Source organism: Pseudochaenichthys georgianus, chromosome 21, assembly GCF_902827115.2.
Source record: "Pseudochaenichthys georgianus chromosome 21, fPseGeo1.2, whole genome shotgun sequence".
Taxonomy (NCBI): domain Eukaryota; kingdom Metazoa; phylum Chordata; class Actinopteri; order Perciformes; family Channichthyidae; genus Pseudochaenichthys; species Pseudochaenichthys georgianus.
This window is the reverse complement of record NC_047523.1, coordinates 17,653,140-17,664,765: the sequence shown is the minus strand read 5'-3', so window position 1 is coordinate 17,664,765 and position 11,626 is coordinate 17,653,140.

Genomic DNA, 11,626 nt, shown 5'->3' with positions numbered 1-11,626 from the left:
TTGAACAAGGTCTGATTTTCCTGTACATGTACAATGTGGGTAGGGCTGGGCGATTTTTTCGGTTTTCACGATTAATTTGCATTTTTACTTTCCTACGGTTTGTGAAATGGCTGAACCGAAAATCGCGATTTTAAAACATTTCTAGACTCCGCAGATTTGTTTTGCTTTAAGGGACTCCGTAGTAGCTTACTCTCTCACTTTCCAGAATGCGCACAAAACTCAGCCACATTGCCTGTGACTACCCGATCTGCAGCTCTGCCCGATCTGCTGTTGTTATGCTGTGTTCGTTGTTGAGCATAACAGAGGACTCAGACATTGTACATTACATATATAACTAAACACGCCTTTTCTCCTCCTTATCTCTTTCATGACTTTTCATTTAATATGGTTTTGAACACTGTAATCAATACTCAAGACAGGAAAAACTTCACGGCTGGTTTCATTTCTGGTAGTTCCGGTTGTTGTCTCATGCTACCCACGTCTGTAAACAAACGTATTCAAATAAACTGTACCTTCATTTAATATTCAGCAATAATAATATCTCGACGTCTATACAGTAGTTGTAGTGTTGAAATCAGTAGGTTTCGGTGTGCAACACTCCGTGTCATATCGCTACTAAATTCACCTCTATAGTAAATGGTATATTAGCCACATGCTAAATGCTAACCGGAGATGAAGGATTTTCAGAATAAAAGCTTAACAACTGCGCACGAGAACTTCTGGTTTTTCAGTATAAAACAGCATTTAAACTGACGGTATGTTTAAGGTACTTTATGCCATCAAAAACATTGATTTTAATTTATAACACTGTGCAGAGCTGCAGATCGGGTAGTCACATAGCCTACTACAATCACATTCACCGCTTCACCGACAGATGTACCATAAAAATGTCCACGAACACAGATGAAGAACTCATTCCTAAAAAAGGTGCTACTTCAGTTGTATGGAAGTGGTTCGGGTACAAGCGGTAGAAAGACAACTTCCTAGAAAGTTAAAGGGATGTTATTTTGTTTGAGGGTATTTTTTTATTATTCATTTCATTATCATTATTTATTATTTGTTGTATTTCATTTTACAAGTTTTTTCAGGGATGGCCTACAAGAGATTTTTTTTTCAGTTTGATTTAAAAAAAATCTTTGCACATTAATGACAACCAAGTGCCGTGGTGCTGTTTTTATTTTATTCTTTTTATTCCTGAACAACTGATTTGTTCACATAGGCCTAGACTACTTGGTAATCTCATTTATTTGTATTGTGTTAATAAAGAAAATATGTATTTACATTTTGCCTTGGTCTGGTTTGTTTAGAAAAAAACAGAAAAAAATCGAGGTTTAAATCGAAAATTGTCCATTAGTTAGAAAAAAAAATCGATATTTTATTTTTAGGCCAAATCGTCCAGCCCTAAATGTGGGGTATTTTTAAATACTTTACTAAACCACATGCAATACTATGTTAGACACAAGTTAGTTATTACTCACATATCAAAGTCTTTTCATCTGCAAGATGGAAGAATAGCTGGGTGCTGCCTGGAGAGACTGATGAGGGACACAGGCTGGCTTCAGCAGCTTTCCACACAAAGCCATCACATCTTCTCTTCCATCGTCCTCGCTGTCCACTGGTGCTCTGTCAAAAGAGTGAACATCACAGCCGTCATGTTAACCCTTTGTTACACAACCAACATGTGTCAAAAAGTGACCCGAATTAGTTTTAATTGTAAATATCTTTGCAATAAATTACTTTAACCATTCAGGATTCCAGTTATTCCTCAATTAACCTGTTTTGGATCAACACCAAATTTGTATTTTTCCCTTTCTTACTTTTTGAATAAAAATCATGTTTGTATCACTACACTTCTAAGGCACAACATGGGTCAAACATTACCCGAGTGTTTCTTTACTATACATTTTCAAAAATAATAAATGTTAGCAGTGATTTGGACCTAGCGTGTATGATGTAGTAATACAAAAAGTATTTTAGTTCACACAGTGTGACATTAGCTAGTCATGTTAGCTTGTAATATATAGAGCAGAGCTAACTAGCAAGTTAGCCAAACGTTAGCGGTTAGCTGTTTATGCTATGCTAGCTGTTACTGAACATTAACAAACTAGATTCCGCTATAAGAAAGCTGTGAAACTGTACATTAAACTTGGCGACAACATTGTGACACCCCGCTGCATGTTTATGTGTAATTCTCCCGTGTTGGAGACGAGAGGGTGGCGCGGCAGCACTGCAATGAGCTGTAAACTAACGTTAGCAGCCACCTGTTAAGTCCGGTTTTCCGGGCGCAACATCTTGCAAGAAACAGCATCTCAGGGCTTCTTAACATTTAACAACCTATTAATGATGAATACCAACTTAACGGGAAGAAACTCAGCTAACTAGAAGAAGAAACGTAACCTTAAATAAAAAATAAAACATTCACAAACTAAGGATTATCTAAATACATATGTAACTCCATTACAGTTGCAGGACTCACCAGATCTCAAGTCTTCTGTTCTTTGTTGACGTCCCGATGCTCATATTTAACGTGTAAAACGATCCCGATATTAATCCATAAACTCCTGCAGCAGACATACAGACAGCTGTAGCTCGCAGGAGGAGACCCGCTCAAACTGAGGTGGAAGTTTCAAATGTGAACGACAGGCATGGACAGTTCTCATTGGCAGGTTTCTTCGATTACGTTTACATTAACCAATCAGGAGTGTTGTGGACTCATTCCAAACATGCCTGACTTGTCTGCCGTGTTTTGGCTGAATTCTATTTCAAGTTCCGTAGCTCTGGCTGTCGGCCAGAATCCGAAAACCATACATTATACTGTAAAACTAATGTATATTGACCAATGGGGGGGAAAAAACAGCAACATAAATAAAACAAGGATAACTGTGACTTGTTGAGTAAATAACAGTGTGTGTTTTAAACCTTGGTCCTCCCTGCAGAAATGTCTCCACTTTCTATAATTTAAATTTGTTTTAATGATATTGTCAACTGTAGATGTTAATGAGAACATATTTATTTACTTTTGTTTCAACATTGGATATTTTGTGTTTGTGGTGGATTCAATCGAATATTGAGAAAATGATTTATGTAAAAAGGTTTTAATTACATTTAACGTTTTTTTTATTTGACGCTTTTTTTTTACAGTTTTATGATTACCTTAAAATTACAAAGAAATTTTCAAGTTTTTAATACTCTTATCAACATATGAGTGGACAAATATGCTTTATGCTAATGTTTATTATCATTTGAACAATGACAAATATTCTCGTGAATATTAAACACAACAACCTCTGAACATTACAAATATTCACCTCAATTCAATCTGGAACCTCTCATACAATAATACAATGCAAATGGTGTGTGTGTGTGTGTGTGTGTGTGTGTGTGTGTGTGTGTGTGTGTGTGTGTGTGTGTGTGTGTGTGTGTGTGTGTGTGTGTGTGTGTGTGTGTGTGTGTGTGTGTGTGTGTGTGTGTGTGTGTGTGTGTGTGTGTGTGTGTGTGTGTGTGTGTGAGAGAGTGATGGATCGTTGGAGCTATGTGCAACTCAAGGCATATGCTCGAACGGGAGCTACCTGGACGCTGCAATCATGTTGCACTATCCATGCTGCTGAGTGTGCTGACTTTTCGTACAATGTCCCACTGTCTGGCTTCCTGCATAAAGTCAAGTGCTCGGTGCAGTTGTGGCGAAATGTCGCTCCTCTGTTTTCATTTAAACAGCTCCTTATATCCGTTAGCGCAGCTAGCTAGCACCAGATGCTAACAAACAACAATGCACTTAAGGTCTCTCTCTAGCTCGGGCCACACATACACACACCCTCCCGGTCCTCCCGATGGCCAGTCGGTGCCTGCCGGTGAGCGTGGAAGTGTGGTCTGCCACAAGCGGGCGGCAGGAGCGGGGCTGTCAGCATCAGCTTGTAGATGGTATTTTAAACTCGATGCGCTCTGAAACTACGGGGCGGCCGAGGAAAAAAAATACACATGCGTTAATCCCGTTAAAATAATTAGTGGCGTTAATTTTTTTTTGCGTCAACGCGTTATTAACGCATTAACTTGACAGCCCTAGAAAATACACAACCGGAGAAAATCTGCCACTTCCTTATAGAGCCCCTCCTCCAACACACATGAACGCACACATGACCAATGAGGGCACGAGATAAGTTTGTGCCCCGATGGAAGGCTGACAGGCAGGTAGGCCATCCACTCCGTTTAGCCGGGCCGGCTACTTTTTACAGTATTACGGCTTCTACAGATGACATTTTTTTATGGATTTTTTGTCAAAGCACTTCAGATATTCATTGCTATCGGGATGTTAAGAACATTCCATGGAATATAACAAAAAGTGTATCTCGAGCCGGTTTCTGAAACTTACCTACCCCACCTTTAATATCTGCCATTTTACAGGATTTTGCAAGTTATTTAAAAAAACATGATAATTACTATAAACATTTACAGTTATTTCCTGTAAAATTACGATCTTTTTTTACAGTGTATAATAGACTGCAAAACAGAGTAGAGTACTGCAGACTCCAATGAGTTGTTTATAACAGACTCACACTAACAATAGATATTGTTATGTCACTTAGCTTTAATCTCCAGTTGTAACAGATAATTAGTTACATAACATAAGTGATCAATGTCTACATACAGATGCAGTCACAGAAATTCTGGAGCATTTACATCAGAATACAAGAACAGTGACATTCATTCAGTTTAGAGTTCCATTCCAATATGTTGTATGGTTGTATATGGTTATGTATAGTGCTGCGTACCGGTACGCCGAACCGGTACTGGACTTGTAAAAAGTTTCGGTTCAAGTCCGGTTAAAACCGGAACGTCAGGAACCGGTACTTGGACTCGCAAAAAAACTAGCACTTACGTATATTCTGGTGTCTGTGGTTATTTAAACATTCCCTGATAAACGTTATTCAGCGTCAATAAATGAGTGCTAATCCCAGTGTGCTCAGTGTACAACATCACATGTCATTTCACCTTCGATTTACGGTTTGAAAACGTAGAATTTCGCCACATGCTAATGCTAACCGGAAGTGAAGAATTTTCAGAATAAAAGTTTTAAGTTAATAGTGTGAACTTTCGGTTTTTTCAGAATAAAAGTGATTTAAATTAGTGTTTTTAATTCAAAATTACGCCATATCAACATTGATTTTAATTTCTAACAGTATGTATTGTAGAGTTGTAGAAAATACATGGTGCACAGACAGTACAGTACACTGACTGTACAGTCACTAGAGTGTAGCCTATACTGTATATTAGGTGTGTAACAGTGTGATGCGTATAGTCTACTCTACACTCTACCTTTCAGCAACGTTTTAGGGATTTAGGCTCAGTCAGCTCAGGGACTGTTTGGTTACTTTAGTTTGGTAAATGAAATAAATGTTTGAACTTTGTAGTAGTTCACTGTAGTTGCTGTCATAAGTCATTTGTAGACTAAGTGGCACATTTGTACTTTGTAGAGAAATGTAGACACAAGTTGGAAGGGAGCACAATAAACCTGACGAGTTTGAATTTGAGTTGATTATGAGTTAATTTTCAATTGATAATTAGCTCACAATAAGTTCACTTTAGTTACTCACACAACTTGACACAAGCCATGGGTTCAGGTCCGGACTTATAAGTCCGGACCTGAACCTGAACCTCTGGACTTGAGTCCGGACCTGAACCTGAATGTGAGTCCAGGTACACAGCACTAGTTATGTATAGGTTACATAATGTAATTGGGCACATAATCCAGTATACAGTTGTAAAGATTTCAAAGGGACCCATACAGCTTTTGCAAAGCAGCTCAGTTCCACAAAATGATGTAGATTACTATGATTTTCTCTATTCCAATTTAAAGACGAGTTTTATAGAATTCTATAGAATTCTATAGAATTTAGTATAGGTTGCATCAGAAAGAAAATGTCATGCATGTTTTCTTTGAATGCTATAGATTTCTACAAATTCCTATAGATTTCTATAGATTTCTACAGATATGTCATGAGTCGGTTCTGTCCTATAGAATTCTTTAGATTGTTATAGTTTTAATTATAGAAGTTTATAGAAAAGTACACATTTATAGTATTCTACAGAATGATCTAGAGATTTCTATAGTATTCTATAGAATTCTTTAGCATGGCTTACAAATACGACTATGTTCTATAACATGCTATAGATTTCTACAAGATTCTATAGGATTCTATAGGATGTTATAGATTTTTTTGCTAAGGGAATATACATAAATAAATGGCATATTTTGGACATAGTTCGAATGGTGATTAATCATGATTAATTAATTTTTAAACTGTGATTAATCTGATTACAAATTGTAATCGTTTGACAGCCCTAATAAAAACATGTCTATGAAGTGTTTTGCTCAAAATACCAGATATAACAAATCACCCATTCTAGCCATGCCTCATATCCCTCTATTTCAGCCATGTTACTAAAGTGCTGATTCAGGGTATAAAGCTTTAAAAAGAGGGGGCGGAGCTTATGCCTGCTCACGCGGGACCTGGCAGATACAGTCTAAATGCTGTGATGAAACGCCACATCAAGGATTATTTCTGAAACAGTATGGAGCTCAAATGCTTTTTCTCTTGCGGGTTTACCACAAGGTGAGTTCCTTTTAATATCCAGCTGTTTTACACATGTACTCTCTCCAGTACTGGTTAGCTCTGAGTGTTAGCGATGCTTGCTAATGTAAACAAAGACCATATTACGTCCAAAACACGTCAGGCATTGATTCTGATAGTGACGTGTCTGATAGGGCCGTAGGTCCGTAATCCGATATAATGTAAATCATGTCATATCGGATGGCAAATCTGGATCAGCTCCGTTGTACCCCCGTTTTTAGAGATTTGCGCACAGAGGAAAATACACTTTGTGAGTACCCTTACACACCGTGCGGGGACAGATATTTATGTATAAAAGACATACAAAAGTGCATTTTACATGATAGGTCCCCTTTAATAAAAACATAAATATTAGTTCTGTCATATAACAAAAAATGATCACGTTTTTGATAGCAAGAATAGAAAATAGATAAAAAGCAGCGTATCATGTAGGCTAAGACTACCTTGGTTGTTCTCCATGTTAACCATTTTGACAGTGTGTTTTTAGTTCATAAAAGCTAAGAGATTGGACATCTAAAAAGTACTTGTTCGTAATCCAAAAACCAATGGGTGATGATTCTTCCACTTCCTATTTAGAGTATGGTATTCCACCATTAACAGAAAACATCAACCATCCAACTTCATTAGGAATAGTTTAATCTGAAGCCTTTTTTAAATGTGTGACTAAAATGCAGACCTACGGTATGTTCTTTCTTGTAAAAATACTTCCTGCTGCCACAGTAAATGTTTTCTGGTAAAAAGGCCACCAGAATCAGAATCAGGTCCATCAATTAGTTTTTAAAGGTCAAACATACGCGTACATGCTGTAGAGCACAGTCTTGGCTCCATGTTTCTTTGTATGTATTTGATGATTTTCAGCAATATAGACATTTAAAATCCATCATATCTTTTCAGCAAAGCCTGTGCTAAAAATAGGGCAAGAGATACCATAAATTGCTAAATGGGACACACCATTTCCCTTTTTGATGTGGCCACACAGTGAAAGTCAAAGCCTCTGCAAACTAGCTGATGTCTGTGTTCTTGGTCAATCATTGTTAAACTGGCAGACAGCCGGGCTGAGATCAGAACAATACAGCAGACAGCCAGTAAATGACTTCAGTCCGTCATCAATTACCCGGAACACTATGTGGGAAGTACAAAAGCTACCTAATTACATTTAATCTCAACTTTAAATGTAAAACAGGAGGTTAATATAATATCACTTAACCATCTTCACGGTTCAGTGATGCCAAATGACTAGGCTAATGAAAACCAGTCTGCCTCAATAACACCCTCTGACTGGTCATTTTTTGTGAGACAAGGCACTCTTGAAAATCCAATTTTCTGTGTGCTTGGTTTCTTTTTTATGTCTATTCACTCGTCATGTCCCACATCAAAGAGATTATTATTTTTTCGCCGTTTTTCCTGCCTCTCTCTAAATCTATCATTTACAGCAGGTACAATACTCGGATAGGGCAAATCCTTTCTGCATGAGCTCACCTTCTGTGGCAAGGACTCGAAAGGGGATGGAGCAGAAGGAATGAGTTCTGGGGTTTTGAATATGTCGTTGGCGTTATAATCTCAGGAGGTAAGACTACAGTACAGCCGAACAGAATGACATTAAGAATTTAAGTCATCTCTGGATCATGCTCCAAAACCCTCCACAAGCTGTACTATTAAAAATAAAATAAACAAAGCTTTAAAACCCAATGGGGAATAAATACATGGACATAAAATCATGCTCAGTGTTCACGTCGTTCACTGGTTGCCACATCACAGACATAGATCATGAGGAGTTATTATGGTTGTAGCTTGTAATGGGTCTGTACAGGTGGGAGAACGGGTTGAATGTGACAGACAAATGGCCAATTTTCTGTCCAACCTCTGAAGGCCTCTAATACTCCCCCATATGCTTTGTGCTCTCATAAGACACATTGCAGGACTTTGGAGCTCTCACTGTAGGCAGCACATTTCTAGTAAAAATAACTATATAAAAGAAGATCTATCAGAAAAACAACACATAAAAAGCAAAGGCTTTGGGACACAGAATAAATTGATGTTGAAAACCTTGTTTCAGATGTTGCTGTGAGCCTTGTCATACTCAGACAATTACCCCAACCATGTTTACCGAAGCCTTCCCAATACTCTACAGCCCCCCAAGGGCATTGAACATTGAACTGTACAACAAAGCTTCTACCACCTACTGTAAACGTGTTTATAAATAAATGAATGGCCCTGAGGCCGACGGCAGTCAGTGTACAGATTCTAATGAAGCTTAATTAGGTTTTTAGGGCAAAACAAGTCTGCTTTTGACCCTTTTAAAATTAAAAAGTGCATAGCTATTATCATTACCACTATTAACAGAAAAAACACAACATTACAATCCCCTTATCTGATCACTCTCAACACTACCGCTGAGATATGGCTGCTTTAGTCTGTAATCTTGAACATCTTGAAGTGGCTCTTGTATGAGTAGAAGCTTCTGTAATTTGAAATGCTGATTGAGAGCAATTTATGCTACTTGATAGCTCCATATTTAAGGGAATATGCTTACTTGATGATAGCTAAATGTTAACATTGATACAACTCTCAGGTATGTATAGAAAACATGTAGCCAGTTATCCAGCTAGCTTAGCCTAGCATAAAGGCAGGGACAACAGCTACGGACAAACAGCAAGGTGTAAAAATGGCACATTGTGATTTAAGCAGCTGTTATATGTAAGACTAAGCAGTGCCATAAGCTTTAATAGCCAAGCAAGTGTGAACACATACTATACATGTTGTACAGTACTTTTGTTGCTCAAAAAGCTAAAATAAGGACAATAATAAAAGTTAACTTACATTTGACCGCTATGTACACAAATATAAATATATAAAACATAATGAAATTGTATACAGTAATAAAGACTGGCACATAACCGACATAACCCGCCAAGTTGTTATATCCTTCAGTTTGTGTCATAATGAACTGCACCTGTAGGGGTGCTGTTAGGTAGGTTTCCCTTTGCTCCGAGTCTTTATGCTAGCTAGAATAAATGACCATGGTTTTATATTTACTGCACACACATGACAGTATTATGAGTCATTTCTGAACTCCCAAAATGTTGAGCCATAAAAAGCTCTATTGTATCACATCAAACATCTTGTAGCTCCATATCATTATGAACTTGTCAAAATGATCCTGAGCTCCTAAAATTAACCCTTTCATGAACAAAACTGTCTCTTTCCTTAAGCCTTATCGACCCTTGTCGGTTTTCCTCTGATAACTTGAGTATTGCTGACCTTTTATGAGAAATCCTGCATTCTGGTATCTCAGATTGGACTAAAACGAACAAGATAAAGACAGAAAGAAGGGTCCCTGCAGACACCTCGTCTCAATACTATTCCAGCTACAGGCTAAGCCATAGGGGTTAATCTGCTATTTAGCAGCAAACAAGTAGTACATTTCCACTCAATACAGTCCTCTGTAGGAATTTTTCTACTGGACTCTGATTATGTTCAAGGGCTCACACTTATGCTTGAACAAAAGGCTTTCTTGGCCAAGCTGATTTTCATTCTAAGAATTATGCCATGAGGGCGAGTGCTCCTGCCCTTTGAGCTGTGTGTGTGCCAAAGCTCCCTTATCTTAATGCCTTTCTCCAGTCCCTAATCGGACACCTTCATGCCTAATTTGTACCCTAATGTCACAGCAGAGGAGAACTCAAGAGGGCCAGATGACCCTAACCATGCCTTTTTCATTCTCAATTCTTAGAGTCTCTGCAAGATTGGACAACCCAAATGTGTGACCAAACATAATGTAGTAACGTTAATTGCTGACAGTTTGTGAAACTACCCTAGTAAAGCAGAGTGCATTGAATGAATATTCTGTAAGTATAGTATGCAAACATATATTATATAGATATGTTAGGCACTTTATTTTTAGTTGCATGTAAATACAATTAACCTGAATCAACAAATAATTCTACCAGTATAGTGCTGTGCCCTTGCACCGTTATATACTGTACAACATGTCGAGTTTACCGTTGCTTAATGTTCCCTCATCATTAGGTGTGCCCCATTATTGACAGAAAATAAAAGATGAATGTGTTCAGAGCCATACCTTGAGCATAAACCTCTCCAGTAATTCAATGTCCATTGCTTACAGGCTATTGTGCATGCGAGTAGAATACTAATGGCACTCCAAGGACCCGATGTCTTCGAAGTGTGCAGAGAAGCTGAGAAAAGTGTACAAGGCTTCATCAAGTAGTAAACTAAAGTAGTAGTAAACATGCACGCATTTGGTACATTTGAAATATTGTTATTAATATAGGAGACATTTTGTATTTTATAAAAGTCTAAATCTTTGAGTATCAGGAAGGAAACACTGGAATAGGAACATCTTTAATCATGATACTTAAAAAGCTAAATACAGCCTCAATAGGAACATGACTTGCCACGTGTCTATGTTTGATACTAGAATAGTATCACTTATTTCCCAAGTTGTTGCTGGTACTTGAGTCAAAATGAAATGCAATTTAAAGTACTGTTTGATTATGAATTGATGTCTGATGGTACTTTGACAAATGGCAAAACCAACTGATTTGTAATATACAAGTGTGATAATATTGGGAATTAACTAATTTAAGCGCCATAATTCAGCCACTCCAGATTATATGCAACGTCTGTGGGATCGTATCTAATGCAAAGTGATGAGCGACATACTGACTGTCACATGGAACCATAGGATCAAGAGCCTGGTTCTCTCAATGACATGACAGCTGGGATGTTATAAATAAAAGAAGACTGCTTGGATTCGGATATAGAACATGTTTCCAGGGTCACAAGGTTCAAAAATAACTATGCCATGTTTTACATAAGGCAAGAGGTGAAAAACAGATGCTCCAGAATGTGCAGAAGAACATATATATATATATATATATATATAATCAGCCAGTAATAAATAACTTATCCTTGATTTACTCTATTTATAAATCTTGTTGCTTAACATTCACAGTCTGCTGCTGGTTGTCCACTATGTAAAA